The 15,982-nt window shown below is 37.3% G+C and overlaps 1 protein-coding gene across 2 annotated transcripts in view; it reads right to left on the reverse strand.

Moving 5' to 3' along the window:
• calcoco1a (calcium binding and coiled-coil domain 1a) overlaps window positions 1–15,982 on the reverse strand; it is a 55,871-nt gene that overhangs the window by 23,863 nt on the left and 16,026 nt on the right. The window contains exon 1 of one of the 2 annotated variants that reach the window (XM_083569611.1): window positions 2,558–2,774. The exons of the other annotated variant lie outside the window; for it this stretch is intronic. The gene's annotated coding sequence lies outside the window, so the exon portion shown is untranslated. Of the gene's footprint in view, window positions 1–2,557; window positions 2,775–15,982 lie in introns of those variants that run through there. 2 annotated transcript variants of the gene reach the window in all.

Below are 15,982 nucleotides of genomic sequence, written 5' to 3' on the forward strand. Positions count from 1 at the left end.
TAAAAGCCATAGGCTCTAATCTGATCGTCCTTGACTAAAAAAGTCAGTCCAAGATCTCACCCTACCACATTCAAGTCTGGTTAAAGTCCCTAAGCGTCTACTCAAAGTTCTAAGAAAGATCCAGAAATGTTGGATGCATTACATAGTTGTAGTTGGCTGTAGTAGCATTGGGTTACACTATTATTGGTAAAAATGTTCTTATATGGCCTATTAACCGACGGAATGTACTATTAATACATTAATATATTGAGCATGTAAAATTCAGATTCATGCAAAGCTTAAAGTCTAAGTGTCAAAATACTGTGAGGCTTAAATTTAAGTACAAGTCCAGGAACACGTTATATCTTCCAATAGACTGGATGAATTTAGAGACAAGACCATCAAAACCCTGATTAAAGCCCAATTCCAAGAACTGGCTAATTAATAATTAAAAGTTCAAATAAAATAACAATTAAAGGCTTTTTCAGTCCTGTGTCTACCCTCACACATCTCTCAGTAAATGTACTCTGATGTGGACTAAGCAGCATTTAAACAACACCATCATTAATTAGAATCCGGAATGTCCAGTAGATATTAGAATCACTAACCACTAATTAAAGCCCAATAGACACAGTCATTTTGGACATCTACATTATTCCTATACTGGAACAAGGCTCAGAAAATATAGAGAAAACCGTAGTAAGCACTAAATATAAAGCACAAATAGCATCCATGGGAGCACACGCTGCCTTCATCATATGCATGATTTGTTGCCTGAATGGAATACTTTGGCAGCACATAAACAAAACTTAGCCAATTAAAAAAAAATGTTTGTTCCAAACACACATAAAACTAGCAGCCCTTTACAAACACATAAACTTTGAACACATAAACTTTAGCCACATTAAACCCCTGCCTAGGCTCCGCAACAGCCATGTTTACAGATAAATCAACCAATGCACAAAAGGTATTGTCACAATTTGCCTCAGAAATAAATAAAGCAAAAGGTTTGTTTGAATTATTTGTATTATGGGCTGATGACATTTCTGTGGTTAAGAACACATAGTAGTGTCTTGTTATGATTTATGATCAGAGCGAAAGGATTAATTCACGGTAGTAATAATGACTTATTGAGTGCAAGAGATTTATAGGCCAGGGAAAAAGGGGAAAAACAAGGATGCTGCTATTTATCAAGAACCTCTAAAACCTGCTAAAAAGCCATTTTTGTCATTTTCTGTCATTTTTAAAAGATTGTCTAATATTTCAATTACAAAACTGAGGCAATATTGAGTAAGTCATAGGCTTAATGGGCAGTCTAATTCAGTGAGTGCAATTGGTGATTGGCAAAAGCATCATTCTTTTTTTGAAGGACCCAGGCAAATCAATTCAAATCAAATTGAGGGGTAGGGAATTAGAGTTGAGAAGGTGGTGGTGATTCAAACAGTTAGACACCTCTTAAAACAGTGTTCTAGTAAGAAACTATGTATTAAGAAATTAAGACCTCATTTACCATTTTAAATTGTAATATTACACAAAGATAATCCAAGTATATATAAAATGCTTTTAAAAAGATTTGGGTTATTAACATACCCAAACACCTTAATTCATGATTGACCTGTGATTAACCTTTTTTATTTTTTATTTTTTATAACTGAGCTAAATTTGCCACACCCAGGCCTGATTACTGCATGTTAAATCTTGGAACCTTCCCAGTCTACCAGTATTACTTCAAGAGAGCAACGACTACTCATCCAGGAGCTCATAAAAGAACCCAGAAGAAGAACTGCAGGCTTTACATGCCTTAAGGTCAGTGCTTATGATTCAACAATAAGAAATAGCCTGGGAAAAAATGCCATCCATGGGAGAGTTTCAAAGCAAAAGCCACTGCTGACCAAAAAGAACATGAAGGCAGTCTTAGTTCCCTAAGACTTTTGGGCAAATATTCTGTGGACAAAAGTTTTGGAAGGTGTTTGTCTCATTACATCTGGCGTAAAACGAACACAGCATTTCATGAAAAGAACATCGTACAAACAGTCAAACATGGTGTTGGTAGTGTGATAGTCTGGGCCATGAATTCTGCAGTCTCCCAGAAAATCTGAAAAGAGCTTAAGGGCAATTGGGTTATGCAGAAGGACAATAATCCAAAACACACAAGCAATTCCACCCCTGAATAGCTCCAAAAAAAACTAAATTAAGGTTGTGGAGTGGCCTAGTCAAAGTCTTTAGTCTGAAAGTGCCAGTTACCAAAAGTGCTTGATTGCAGTTGTTGTCGCCAAGGGTGGCATAACCAGTTATTAGGTTTAGGGGTTCTCAAACTTTGCTACTAAGGTGAGGTTGTGGAAGTCAGTTTCATGTAACAGCACATTCACCATGGCAAGACTGAGCACAGCAACAAGACACATAGTAGTTACACTGCTCTCAAGGTCTCTTCCAGGCAAAGATTTTAAAGCAGACAGGGGGGCAAAATGTGCTCTTCAAGCTATTTGGGGAAATAAAAAGCACAAAGAAACAGGAAATTTAGATGCAGTGATCAGGAAAGGAAACTTAATACAGGAGGTAAAAGACTCATCATACTAACTTCCTTTCGACATCAGAAGATGCAGTGCCAACAGCAGCAAATTAGCAGAAAACAGTGGGACTCAGGTATATCCATTTATTGTCTGGGGAATTTTGGCCAGTAGTAGTCTTCATGTAAATAAAAAAGCCACACTTCCAACATTGAAACAAAACTAAGCGACTCAACTATGCACAAAAACAAAGGATGTGCGGTGCAGAAAAATCGCATCAGATGCTCGGGACTGATACGTCAAAATCTTTTGGCTTTATCAAAAAACAAGTTGATTGCCAAAGGGGTGGAGAATGGTACAATAATTAGTGTCTTCAGGCAACAGTGAAGCATGGGAGAGTTTCCTTGCAAGCATGGGCCTGCATTTCTGCAAATGGTGTTGGAGAATTGGTTAGGATTATGGTGTGCTCAATGCTGAGGAAAACAGGCATAATCTTGTTTATCATGAAATATCATCAGAGAGATGACTGACTGGCCCTACATTTGTTCTGTAGCAGGACAAAAACCAAACATACAATTGATGTCTTCAGCATAAAAAAGAGTGTAGTTTAAATACAAATACACTATCAATATTGAAGTCCATAATATAACAAAGGAAATAGCCTGTCGTGCTAGGTTTGCATGGATATTTATTTTTACTAGCTGACCACTAATTAAAAAATAAAAGTAAATGACTAGTCAACTAGACATCTTTTCCATTGTCATGACTACTTTCTGGTTATGTTAAAAAGTGCAATAAAGAATTTGTCAAACCTCACTGCAATTAACAGCCATTCCATGCCACAAATTACATTACCAGCTTACATTACATTTCAGGCTATACTGCTAGCAAAGATAAATGAATAAACAAAAATGTGTTATAAATGTCCTGTGTGTGTGTATCTGTCTTTTCTAGTACATTATTTAAGACTATATAAATTCTTACAATACACTCTTTTAGATGTTGTGGATCAGGATCAATGGATTCTGCAAATGAGGCAGTATGGAAGCTGATTTTCGTCATAGCATGATGTACACCATGACTTTAAATAATAACGACTTTTATAATAAGACTCATAATTATAGAATGCACCCCCCAAACACACACAATGCCACTTTTCACACATTATGATTTGCTCAGGTACAGGCTTCCTGCCGAATCTGACTGGAAAATTGTCCATTTTAGATATATATAATCACTGCTGAGGATCATTCTCTTAACCTGTGGAAAATAGTGCAACTGGGTTTATGCCAGGACATGTCTGTTCTTCCTTGGTGATTCCTGCACTACTCAACTCTAGTTAGCCTAGTTGTATTTGATTGTTTAACATTGTCAATAATTTGTGTATTTTTGGTTGCAATTAAAGCCCCACTAAGTAAAGAGTAAAAGTACCTGTTTAGGTATCTATGCCATCAAAAAAAGAAGTTTACAATTGATCTTTAACTGCTACAAGTTCTGATTAGCTTTCTGCACTGGCTAAACGTTTTGAGGTATAAACAAATCCCACATTACAGTACATTGTATACGATTCATCCAAAGAGTTTAGATCAATCTGAAAAGAAATCTAGATTTTTGTAACCATAATAACCTTAATAAAACAGCCTGTAGCATTACAGGACAACACCACATAGCTACCAGCTCACAGTCTCATGGGTACACGAGGACATGAATCAAGACAACAATGAAGCAAGACAGATAGCTTAAGGAGGAAAAGTGCTGGCTGATTTATAACAATTAGTCTGGCTGACCTACAGCAATTATAGATTTAATTGCTTAGCTGGGATTAGCCAAATGGAATAAAACATGGGCTGATGAGTGTAACTCACAATCTACTTACACCATGAAAGGATATTTATCAAATTTGCCTGATAAGTTAAAGGGCTTCACAGGTGTTGGTTTAGGTTGGTTTAACATGTTTAATACCAAGCTTAAATTATTGCATGCTCAGATAGAAACACTACAAAACACATTTATTAGTAACAATGAATCTTTCCTCAGTGAATTCAGTAAACTAGCCTAACTAAGCCTATTAGCCTAAGATTAGGACTTTACCAGGGACCCTGGAGTTTTGAAGCAATGCTGCTAACCCTGTGCCACAATGCTGCCCAGTGAAAATTGTAAAGCCTTGCTTTAGCTAGGCTATTACATAAATATAATTCTTTTCCTAGACATTAACTTGGTTATTATCTAGAGAAGGTTATAGAATGAAACTCTGAAACTATGAAATTATTTGTATGCCATGTTTTACCAAAGTGTTCCGGCTCCCATGGTTTCATTCATTCATTAAAAGTAAAACTTAAAGCCATTAACAGTAAAATGAATATACATTTATGAAATATTAAAGATGAACCTTTTTGACATGGCTAGACCTTCCTTCCATCTTTATTGAAATGCTGTTAATAGAAGGGACTTTCTAGAAAGTTAGGGTAGAAGAGATTAGGGAAGTGGTTTGCTTGTTATACATATAATTGCCAGATTGAACTGACTGCTTCCAGCCTAAACAAAAGTGTGCCAAATTATATCTACCACGCCAAGTCCATTTTCAGACCAATGTAAAATAAACACAACCAAGCTGCTCCTACTGCAATGCAGGGATATTTTCTCTTCTCCAATCCATGAAGCTCTGTCTACTGTTCACGCCATACACACATAGCTCTCACCCTCCCTTCCCTTATCAGGGAAATAAGCATTTTTACAGAGTTTTAGCTGTAAAAAGCCTCGAGCGGATAGCCCATAAATCTGGCCATAAACCCGTTAAGTTGTCAGAGGTGCCATCAGCTATCAATCGTGAGCTGCGAGGCTGATGGAGGGGAAATAGGTGATAAAAAACAGCATTTTAGGGAAATTATGTCTAGTCTTCCATTTGCAAAGTGCTGCAGTAGCATCCATCTAGAATCTTAATCGTGGACTCTGGTGTGGGCGGGTGTGTGTATGTGTGTGTATATGTATATGTGTGTGTGTGTGCGTGTAGGGTGAGACAAGGGATATTCAGAAACCCCAACGAGGGTGGGCCAGTACACTCAGTGAAGTAGAGGATGGGGGGAGGGTTGAGGCAGATGGAGGTGTAAGACATTATACAACTCGTATAAATCTCTTCCACACTCCTATTTTTCTCTCTCAATCTTCCAGGCACGTTTTCCCCCCCTCCCGTTCTTTTTATCATCCATCTATCTCTCGCTTGATCGCATCTTCCTGTTGCCCTCTCCTCATTTTCACCCTTCCTCCTTTCCGCTTTCTCTTGTTTTTGTCTCCCCTTTGCTTAAGCCACGTATAACATGTCATGTTTCCGCTCTCCATCCATCCATCCATCTTAGAGGATGCCGGATTGGTTTGCCTATTGGCAGGCTAATAAATGTTGAAAAAGAATCATGGTTTAAAAAGTTACCATTAACCAGTCCCAAACTGTAACTTTTCAAAAATTTATTTCTTTTACTTAATTATTAGACTGAAGAATTCAGGCACAATTATCAAAAAACAGTCCATCGTTCCCACATAATTTATGTTGGACATAGAGACTGAACCAGAAGATCCCTCACACTGAAATTAAATAGAGAGAACACTCAATTCAACCCTCATCTAGTTTATTGCCTCTGGCTCTTTAACATGCTGCCTTGTGATGCTGTGTTTACTGCCTCTGTACTTTGGACATAAAATATGTCGGATTTAGTGAAAAGACTAAATTTATAGAAGAGAATAGAACCCTGCAATGTCAGGACTCTGGAACCTATGCATGGAAGATAGCATAGAGATTGTGCCTTATGCAAAACCCATTTTTAATTTCTGGTTGTTTATTAATTTGAATGTTTCCTTTGTCTCTTTCTGAAAGTGGACATCCCAACCACCAGCATTGTATTATCCTATAACATCCTTTCACCTTGTGTATGCTTTCAAATCACCGTTTTTCTATGTATTTAGGACCTATGTTGAGGTCAATATCTTTATCTTATAAACAGCCATGATAAAATTAAACATGCAATTTTAAACTAAATAATTAGAGGAACATTGCCTTTTTGTAAAAAAAAAAAAAAAAAAAAAAAAGTAAATTTAACCATTGTCTTCAATCATTGTCTCTTATGATTGCTTATTTTTATGTTACTCAAACAAAAGTAAGCGGAGATCAGAAGTCACTGAAGCTAAATTATTTTGAGGCCTCAGGTTTGCCGAATAGACCAACCTATAGTCTAGTAAAAACTACAAATCCCACAAGGTGGTGTGTACAGAAATCTTTGTAAATGGCTTCTCTTAAGAATTTTAGGACTTGTGCAGGTTAAAAGCAAATCCCTTTTTTAAACAAACCTTAGTCTGTATGTGTTAAGACTGTGTCTGGTCAACGCAAGACAAGACATGAAAAAGTGCTGCACTGCCATCCATAGGCAGTTTGCTGAGTTGCACATTCATACCAAAAATCTCAAGTCCACTCGAACATGGGGAGGGGCTAGAAATTCTGTTAACACACAGTTAAGGACTGTGTATATTTTTTTTATATCTGAAACAATTGCTACATCTTTTGACCCTCTAACACAGGTCATATCCATCATCCTGGACCACCTAATGTCCTGTATTTCAGAGTTCACTGTTTTAACAATTAATTGCTGAGTTCCAATTCAACTCAGGAAGTAATATTAATTAGATAAATAACTGAATCAGGTGTATTGGCAGCAGTGGAAATACTCCTGTAAAACTATTTGTTTGGGGATTTGTATCTGTGGCCTGTAAATATTAAATCTTTGTTATCATTCTTCTTGTCAGGGTTTACAAGTGTCTAATTGACATGCAACTTTCAAATGTTTCACATTATTATCACTTACGATTGTGATTACTGAAACCCACATAAGAAATACCTTACACCTTAACACCTTACGGGACACAGCTGCATGAGACTCTGGGGGAGGGGAGAACAGCGTGGAAGACAGTTCTGCAGTTCCAGACACCACAACCAGGGGGCGTTCAGAAACAGCATTGAGTAGCTCTGAAGTAAAGCTATGAATACACAGTATAGCCATGGTAGTAAAATGTCTAGCCTATAGTTTAATGATACATTATAGAGGTTTTGTGGGCGCCTAATATTCACACATGAACATCCCATTCAAGATTTAATCAGCTCTGCTCATCTGAAAAAGCAGGAAGTAGATTTTGGTGAGTGGTTGTGCTTTAAATGCAAAGTAATGCAAGAGCTGTATTTTTATTTTTATTATTATTTTTTTGACTAATGCTTCATAGAGCTAACTTAGAAACATTTTAGCACTAAAATAACACAAAATGCAACATGAAACTATACGTTTGTTCGGTTTTATCATTTCGTTACTACTACAGTTCCTCAGATGAGCCATATCACTGGGCTCAATGATGTCTCAGCTATTCTGATGACACACAACCTTGCTTATCTTTTTTGCATCCACCACCCATGTTGCTCAGAAGATAACCAGACTTCCACATAATATGTTTACATGCCCTAGTTATTTATAGACGTGCCTACTGCAACTCTCATCTCTTTAAATGTCTCATCTCCTCAACAAAACATTCAGAACGTTGCTGTTTATAACAACCCTCATTTGACCATTGGTCATGGCAATGGAATCCAGAATCAAATTCAAACGACATCCATTTCTGAGGTCCAAAATGATCATAGAGTAAGTTTTTGCGTGTTAGTCTCTCAGCTCTGCAATGGGAAAATCAGATTTCTACTTCAGTCCTGTCCTTTAATTGCAATATCTTATGGTTACAGACTCACTATATGCTTTGTAGCACATCCTCTTCCAATGTTTGCAAGTTTTGCAAGACGATCTAAACAAGAGCTTCTGCTAAGTGAGTAAATGTAAATGTCTGTCATCCTGGGTGTACGGTTTTAACTTGTTTTGTTGCTCTTTGTCACTTCTGATTCCCCAGGCCTATGTACAAGCAGGGTCATAAAATGCCCTTTTTCACATCTGTGTTAAAAGGAACACCTGTAACTCGATTCAAGGCTCTGAGCTCAGATGCTGATGGCAGTTTTATGGCTCTTGGGAATGAGGATGTACACTTAAATAGACACTTTGTGTGCATGACCAACTCCGTGTACCTTCACATTCCCTGGCCTGAGAGAAGCCATCTCTTGAAGCGTGTGAATGGGTACCATTTTGACTGTGTCTTTCGTGTATGTGTTTGCACAGTCGGGGTTGGTCAGGGATGGGGAGTGTGTTACCACCCTGAGGACTTCTGCTACTGTTTTAGTCATTCAGAGACCCTGAACTGGCAGACACATTCATTTAAAAAACATTTGAGTGCCCCAAGGTTCTTGTGGTGATTTACTGCTTATTTGGACATCTGCAAAGAGCTTCTGAACCCCTAGCATTTTCTCTACTTTGCTTGCTCAGTTATGCACACTCCTTCAGACATTTTCTTTCTGTCTCTCTTCCTTGTTCTTGTCTCTGCCTCACACTTGAACATACTCTGCCCTTTCTTCACCTTCATAAACTGATTCAGCTGCAAAATATCTCCTGAGAGGTTTATTCTCTCTCCCATTTTCTTTTCAGTTTGCCCATGCATAGTGCAGATGAATAGTTGCTTGACTGCATTCGGGAAAAGGTGTACAGATATTTGACATTTGACATCAAACGTAGTAACTAAATCATCTTTTGCACGTTTCTGTCATGGAGGCCTCCAGCTATTGACAGTGAATGGCTCTGTAATGGCTCTGAGGACTGTGGGTGGTGTTAACTGTGTGGCATGCATCTTAAAAGGCATGTCTAGGGGGCCTCTGTCTTTCTTGAAGATATGGTGTGATTAGCCTCTGTCTGTCCACAGTAAACACACACACACACACACACACACACACACACACACACACACACACACACACACACACACACACACACAGTCATTAGCTGTGGAGCAGCTGGACAGGATCATTGGTAGCCACGTTATGCTTACATCACTAGTTTAAGGCTTGTCTTAATGTGTTTTGCACCCCAAGTGGAAATAGTTTAAGGTACTATAGTAAGAATAGGTTTATTAATATGGACTGATTTATCATCCTAGTTTTTGTTCACGGTGCACTCCACACCCCTCTATTAAAATCCTCTTACATCTTTGATAAAAGCTACAATTGTTCATATAAGTGATTTCTTTTGCACTGCAAATGTAACACTACCTTTGAATATGCCGATGTTTAAGCAGGGCACGCCGAGTAAATATGCATTTTTATCACTAGCACTGGATACAGGGACACGCAGGGTGCTTTTTATTTGTACAGTGGTAAAGAGCAGCAGTAAGGGAAACAGCATAAAATGGGGGGAAAAGGGAAGGTTAAGGAAAGAGGCAGAGGGGGTGAGATGGCGGTATTTGAAGTTAACATTGTAAAAAGTAAAAGGCATTTTTATGACATTTTGTGTTAAAGGGAATAGGGGCACAACAAGCAGCAGCACACGAGAACAGCCTCATCACCAAATCGTCCTTCCCTCCATTTTTGTTCCTCCATTATTTGCTGTCTACTTTAGTTTTCTGATTTTGTGGTATTTTGATTTATTTATTTTTTTTCATCTTCTCCCGCTTATCCGTAATTCGGGTCGCGGGGGCAGCAGTCTAACCACGTCGCTCCGACATCACGGTCCTTGGTTTATTTTTCTCGTAAGGGTCCCCTGGAGCATAGAGGGTTAAGGGCCTTGCTCAAGGGCCCAAGAGTGGCAGCTTGGCGATACCGGGGCTTGAACCCCCGACCTTCCGATCGATAACCCAGCGCCTTAACCGCTGGAGCCACCAATCCCCCATTTTTTTTTTTTTTTTTTGAATTTTGATTTTCTATTACCTTAAATGCACAATATGGACAAAGGTTTGACATTTAGTCCCCATTTACTGTTATAATATCCTCCACTCTTCTGGCAGGATGTATCAATAGATCTTGAAATATATAGCTGTCAAAATCTGTACTCATTCAGAAACTAGGGCATTTGTAAAGTCAGGTACTGATGTAAAGATAAGATAAGATCATCTTATCTCTCTTATCTTATATAGGATAAAGGAGGCCTGGAGTGCAGTTAGCATTCAAATTCATCCCAAAGGTGTTCACTTGGCTCAAGGTCAGAGTTCTCTTGCAGGCCACTTAAGAATTTCAACTCCAACCTATGTAAATCATATCTTCTTGGAGCTGGATTTGTGCACAGGGGCACTGTCATGCTGGAACAAGTTTGGGTCTCATAGTTTAAGTGAAGGGAAATTTTAAAGCCAAGACATAATAAACACTTAAATAACATTGTGTGCCTTTCATTTGAAGAAGAAAAACATATGGCTGGAAAAGTCTGGTGTTCCAATACATTTGTCCATATAGTGTACTTTTCCATGTTACTAGGATTGTTATATTTTAGTATATATTTGTTACCTGGATAGTACATGTATTTTACCTTCATTAGGTTTTAGAATAAAGCTTTAAAGATACATTGATAAACCTTAAGGTACAACCCCAATTCCAGAAAAGTTGGGACACTGTGCAAAATTTTAATTAAAACAATGCAATTATTTGCAAATCTCATAAATCCGTATTCTGTTCACAATAAAACAAACAAAAAACACATATAAAATGTTTAAACTAAGAATATATACCACTTTAAGGTAAAAATAAGGTCATTTCGAATTTAATGGCTGTCCCAGGTCTCAAAAAAGGGACAGGGCCATGTCTACCACTGTGTGGCATCATGTCTTCTGTCTGTATACATCTGAAAACTGAGGAGATCAGTTGTTTAAGTTTTGGGAGTGGAAATGTTGTCCGATATGTGTCTTAATAGTTCTGGGTGTCCTTTGTTGTATTTTTCATTTCGTTATTCGTTTCCAGCAGGCAGGCCAGTTCAGCACCTAGACTCTTCTACTAGAAAGTCATGCTATTGTAATCGATGCAGTATGCAGTTAGCATTGACTTGCTCAAATATGGGAGGCCTTCCCTGAAAAAGACGTTTTCTGGATGGAAGCATTTGTTGCTCTAAAAGCTGTATATACCATTTAACATTGATGGAGCCTTTCCAATTGTACAAGCTGCCCATTCCACAGGCACTAATGCATTCCCATACCATCAGAGATATGGATTTTTGAACTAAGAGCTGTTAACAAGCCAGATGGTTTTTCTCCTCTTCGGAGTTCAGAGGACGTGGTGACCATGGTTTCCAAAAATAAATTACATCAAATTAAATGAAGTTTAATATTTCACCATAGTATATTTTAAATGAGCTTTAGCACAGTGAGGATAGCATTTATTTGGATAAATTAAACCTCCATTATGTGTGATGACATGGCAAACTGTAGTCACAGACAATAATTTCTGGAGGTGTTAATGAGCCCATGCACCAATTTTCATCACAGAATCATGACTGTTTTAAATGCAGTGCCCCCTAAAGATCATAGGCATCCAATATTGATTTTTGCTCCTGTCCCTTGTGTACAGAGATTTCTCCAGATTCTTTAAAACTGATAACACTTTTAATAACAATTTTGATACACTTAATTTTTCCAGGCTTTTGTTTCCCCCGTCCCAACTTTTTGGAGATGTGTTGCAGCCTTTAAATTTATAATGACCAATTTTTTTTTAAATTGTTCATGTCCTCAGTTTAAACATTTGATATATTTTCTATTTTTCCATTGTGAATAAATATGATGATATTTGCAAATCATTGCATTCTATTTTTACTGACATTTTTTCACAGTGTTCCAACTTTTTTGGAATAGGAATTTGTACAAATTGACACCTTTTTGAAGTATAAAGATATTCTTCATATCAAAGTTAGATTTTTTTAAATCTTATGTGGCAATAGTGTGAATGTCTATGAGATAAACCTGTTTATTTTTAATTGAAACCATAATCTCTATTTTTACTCTATCCTTAGAAGAAACAATACCTATATAATCATTTCCTTGATAGGTAAGAAAGAACATTTGTCTATTAGTAAATCTGAAACACAAATTTCCCTAAGGAGGCCCTTCCTTCATGGCTTTCTTTTTTCTTTAATAATCTGACAAGCTTTGTCCAAAGGGCAGGATATTGGGTGTTTTCACTCCCTTCTGTGTATAGAACTGCAAAAAGAAAACAATGTCCTGCTCACTTCTCATACAGATGTCATAAACTTTTGACCACTGTAGCATATGGAGAACACACATTTATTAGAGTGGTCCATGCCCAGGCTTTACTACCTGAGATTATCTTGTCCTGTGGCATTTGTAACAGTGCTGTGCAATTCACCTCAATTTTGGAATATGGTAACAATAAGTACAAGTACATTTGAAAAGGAGGTCATTCTTGTGGCTTCAATTAATGCATATGAAAGACATCAATAAATAGAGCTGAATATTGTGGTCAAATGCTCACAATCAATATAGCAACTCTATTGAGTAAGACTCTCAACGAAAAATGTGAACATATATATATTTATCTTTGAGTGGCCTTGGAAAAAACCCAATAACCAAAGAGTCCACCACAGAAGAAGTGCTCAGTAATCAGGAGACTGTGACCTCTTGAGGCTAGGAGGAGCACTTCTCTGAGATGGTGTGACATTATTGGTCATGAAAGATGACCGTATATGCTACCAACCTTCTTTGTTTCTATTCTTTTTGTTCCAACAGTCCAGAGATCTCTCTGGGTGTAAAATTATTACGCTTGCTATAGTGAAAGACAAATTATCATTGCAAACTGTTTTAGTATGCACCAGTATAGGCAAGGCAAAAATTAACCATTGCATTTGATATTGTTACAAATGTTTCACTGTATAAGCCAACTGAGATTTGATACTGACAGATACTGACAAGTATTCTCTTGATATTAGCTTGGTTTACATGTTGATGACGAGTGGAGTGTAAATAGCAGTGAAATGGAATGGGGGAAGGAGGGTGCGGTGAAATCAATGACCTTGGACTAACTAGAACCAGATGAAGGCCAAATAACTGTAGGCATGATGTCATAAAAAGCATACCCTCTTTTCCAGGTGTTAAAGAAGATAAAGAGCCAATGGATTAAGATGTTGCAAAGGGAAAACAAAACAGCTTCTAGTGGATCTGTCAATTAAAAGGCATTTTTCATCAACTAGGTCATAACTTCACACCAGGCAAAGTGCTGGAAAACACCACTCAGAATGGCTCTCAGCAAAAAAATCTCATTTGTGCACATTGCATGAAAAGAATTCATTATGAACTTAAATTCATTTGCAATGCCATTTTCTTTAAGTTTGTGTGCAAATGGATTTTTGGAGACCTCTCTGTACTGTTGTAACACTATTAAAGACTTAGCTAGACAGGGTGTGGGCTAAAATGATTAAGGTTGCTAAAATGAAAACCAAATGAACACTGCAAACATGAGTTGCTTTATGTGTTTGGTGAATACAGATGCCATAATAAAACAGATGAAATAAAACTTAACATTAAGATTGCACAATTAAACACAAGTCATTAAATATACTGCAAAATGTCAATAAACAACAATAAAGTCAAAGCGGTTGGAGAAATCCCATGCATGAATATATGGATTCCAGGTATTTAGACAAAGAATAATGATATTGTAGCAGCATTTTATTGGTTTCTGTAAATGGGAATTATCTTATTAAAATATAAATTCTAATAAATGTAATAATTATAGAAAGAAAACATGTCTATACTGTTTGTTAGGTTAATGTCTTAAAGTGCAGAACTTGTCCACATTAAGTAGGTATGAATTATTGCATGTAGAAATCTCCTGGTTGGCTATGTATCCTACAGCTTAGGATTCTCCAAGTCAGCAGGACTACTCTGAAGTAGGCTCATAGTTCAGTTTCATGCTTAACTGCTAGTTCTTTTCCATTTACAAATTGCTCCATATGATTAAACAGATATGCTGTTAACTTTACTTTACTTAGAAATTTGAGAGATATTTGCAATTGCTTGTATGCTAAACCTAATCCTAGCCCCCTTGAGTTGATGAATATGAATATTTGGTCATTTTATTTTGGATGAATATGATTGTATTTAGTCTTTTGTGACCAACATTTACTCCTCTATCATTTATCAGATCGGTTTATTTAGTGTTTTTTGTGTTGATTTGGTCAGAAATAGATATTACATTAGATATAACTACATGCAGACTTGTACAAAGTGTGAAAAACTGTTGTTCTAAACACAGGCCTACCAAATACCATATTTTCTTTACAAGGTGAGCACTATGGGGATGCAATTTCACATCTGGCCTTCAGTAGATTCCTTTCTGAATTAGTCAAACTCTTAATACCATCATTTCAATAAATATTTTAACTAAAGCAACAAATGAACCCAATTTAACAATTCAACCCGATGAACACAATTCAACAAGTCTCCTTTCACTCTAGCCATAGCTGTGCCACCTGCACCCTTCATTTCTAGCATAAGCATCAATATTAACCTTAGAAAATAACCCCAGGTTTTCTGTGCATTTTTCCATGCATTACGGTTTTCCTGGGGATTTGAATTCAAAAAGCTTAAGAAGTGTTTTGGCTGACCTTTCTTCACGATGCCCAGCTTTTCTTGAAAGGCTCCTAGTTGTAAATATCCTTATACGTACATCTGCGACCACATTTTCTCCTCTGTTAGCCATAGTGGTATGAAAAACAGCTTTCCAATCCACACTAATATATTTGAGCTTGTGCAGTTTGATACAGATGACATGTGCTAGCTTTGAGTAGTGAGCACTCTGACCATTCAATCAAAGAACATGAAAATGCCTATGTGCTATCTAGAGGGCCTCAGAGTAAGCAAGTCAAAATACCATTAGTTAAAGCAACATCTTTGGGCAAACTGGATTGTAAATAATTATTTGATCCCTTGCTGATTTTAACAAACAAATGAACAGACTAGAATTCTAATGGTAGGCCTATTTTAACAGATAGAGAAAGAATATAAAAATTATCAATTATTTTGTCTTTGATTGAGTGAAATAAGTATTTGATCCCATACCAACCAGCAAAAATTCTCCCACAGACACAAATTAGTCTTGTCCCTTTAGGAAAGTACTCCTAATATCAACTCATTATGTGTATAAAAGACACATGTCACAGAATCAACCTCTTCCATTCAAACCTCTCCACCACAATGGGCAAGACCAAAGAGCTGTCAAAGGACGCCAGGGACAAGATTATCAGGTGACATGGAGGAGGATCCACATCTGATCAACTGAAAGTTAATCCGAGCAAAACTGTACTGCTGTTCAGTCCAGCAGAAACATTTCCATGTCTGGATCATGCAATCTCTCTAGACAGCCCTCCAAGCTCATCATCTGCACTGCATGCAGACATGGGTGACCATGGACAAGGATTTCTTCTTTTATATTGCCAATCTGACATATTCAATGCAATTTTCTCATTTACAAAGATTCGTGTACAGTATTCCTATTTACAAGGGCCATTTCGGTGCTTATACCGTCTATTTCTTACACTTCACCCCATTGCTACTTTTCCTCCACTGGCTTTCTTGTAACTGCCTGGATCAGATTTAAAGCACTAATG

This window comes from Silurus aristotelis, assembly GCF_946808225.1.
Source record: "Silurus aristotelis genome assembly, chromosome: 19".
Classification (NCBI taxonomy): Eukaryota; Metazoa; Chordata; class Actinopteri; order Siluriformes; family Siluridae; genus Silurus; species Silurus aristotelis.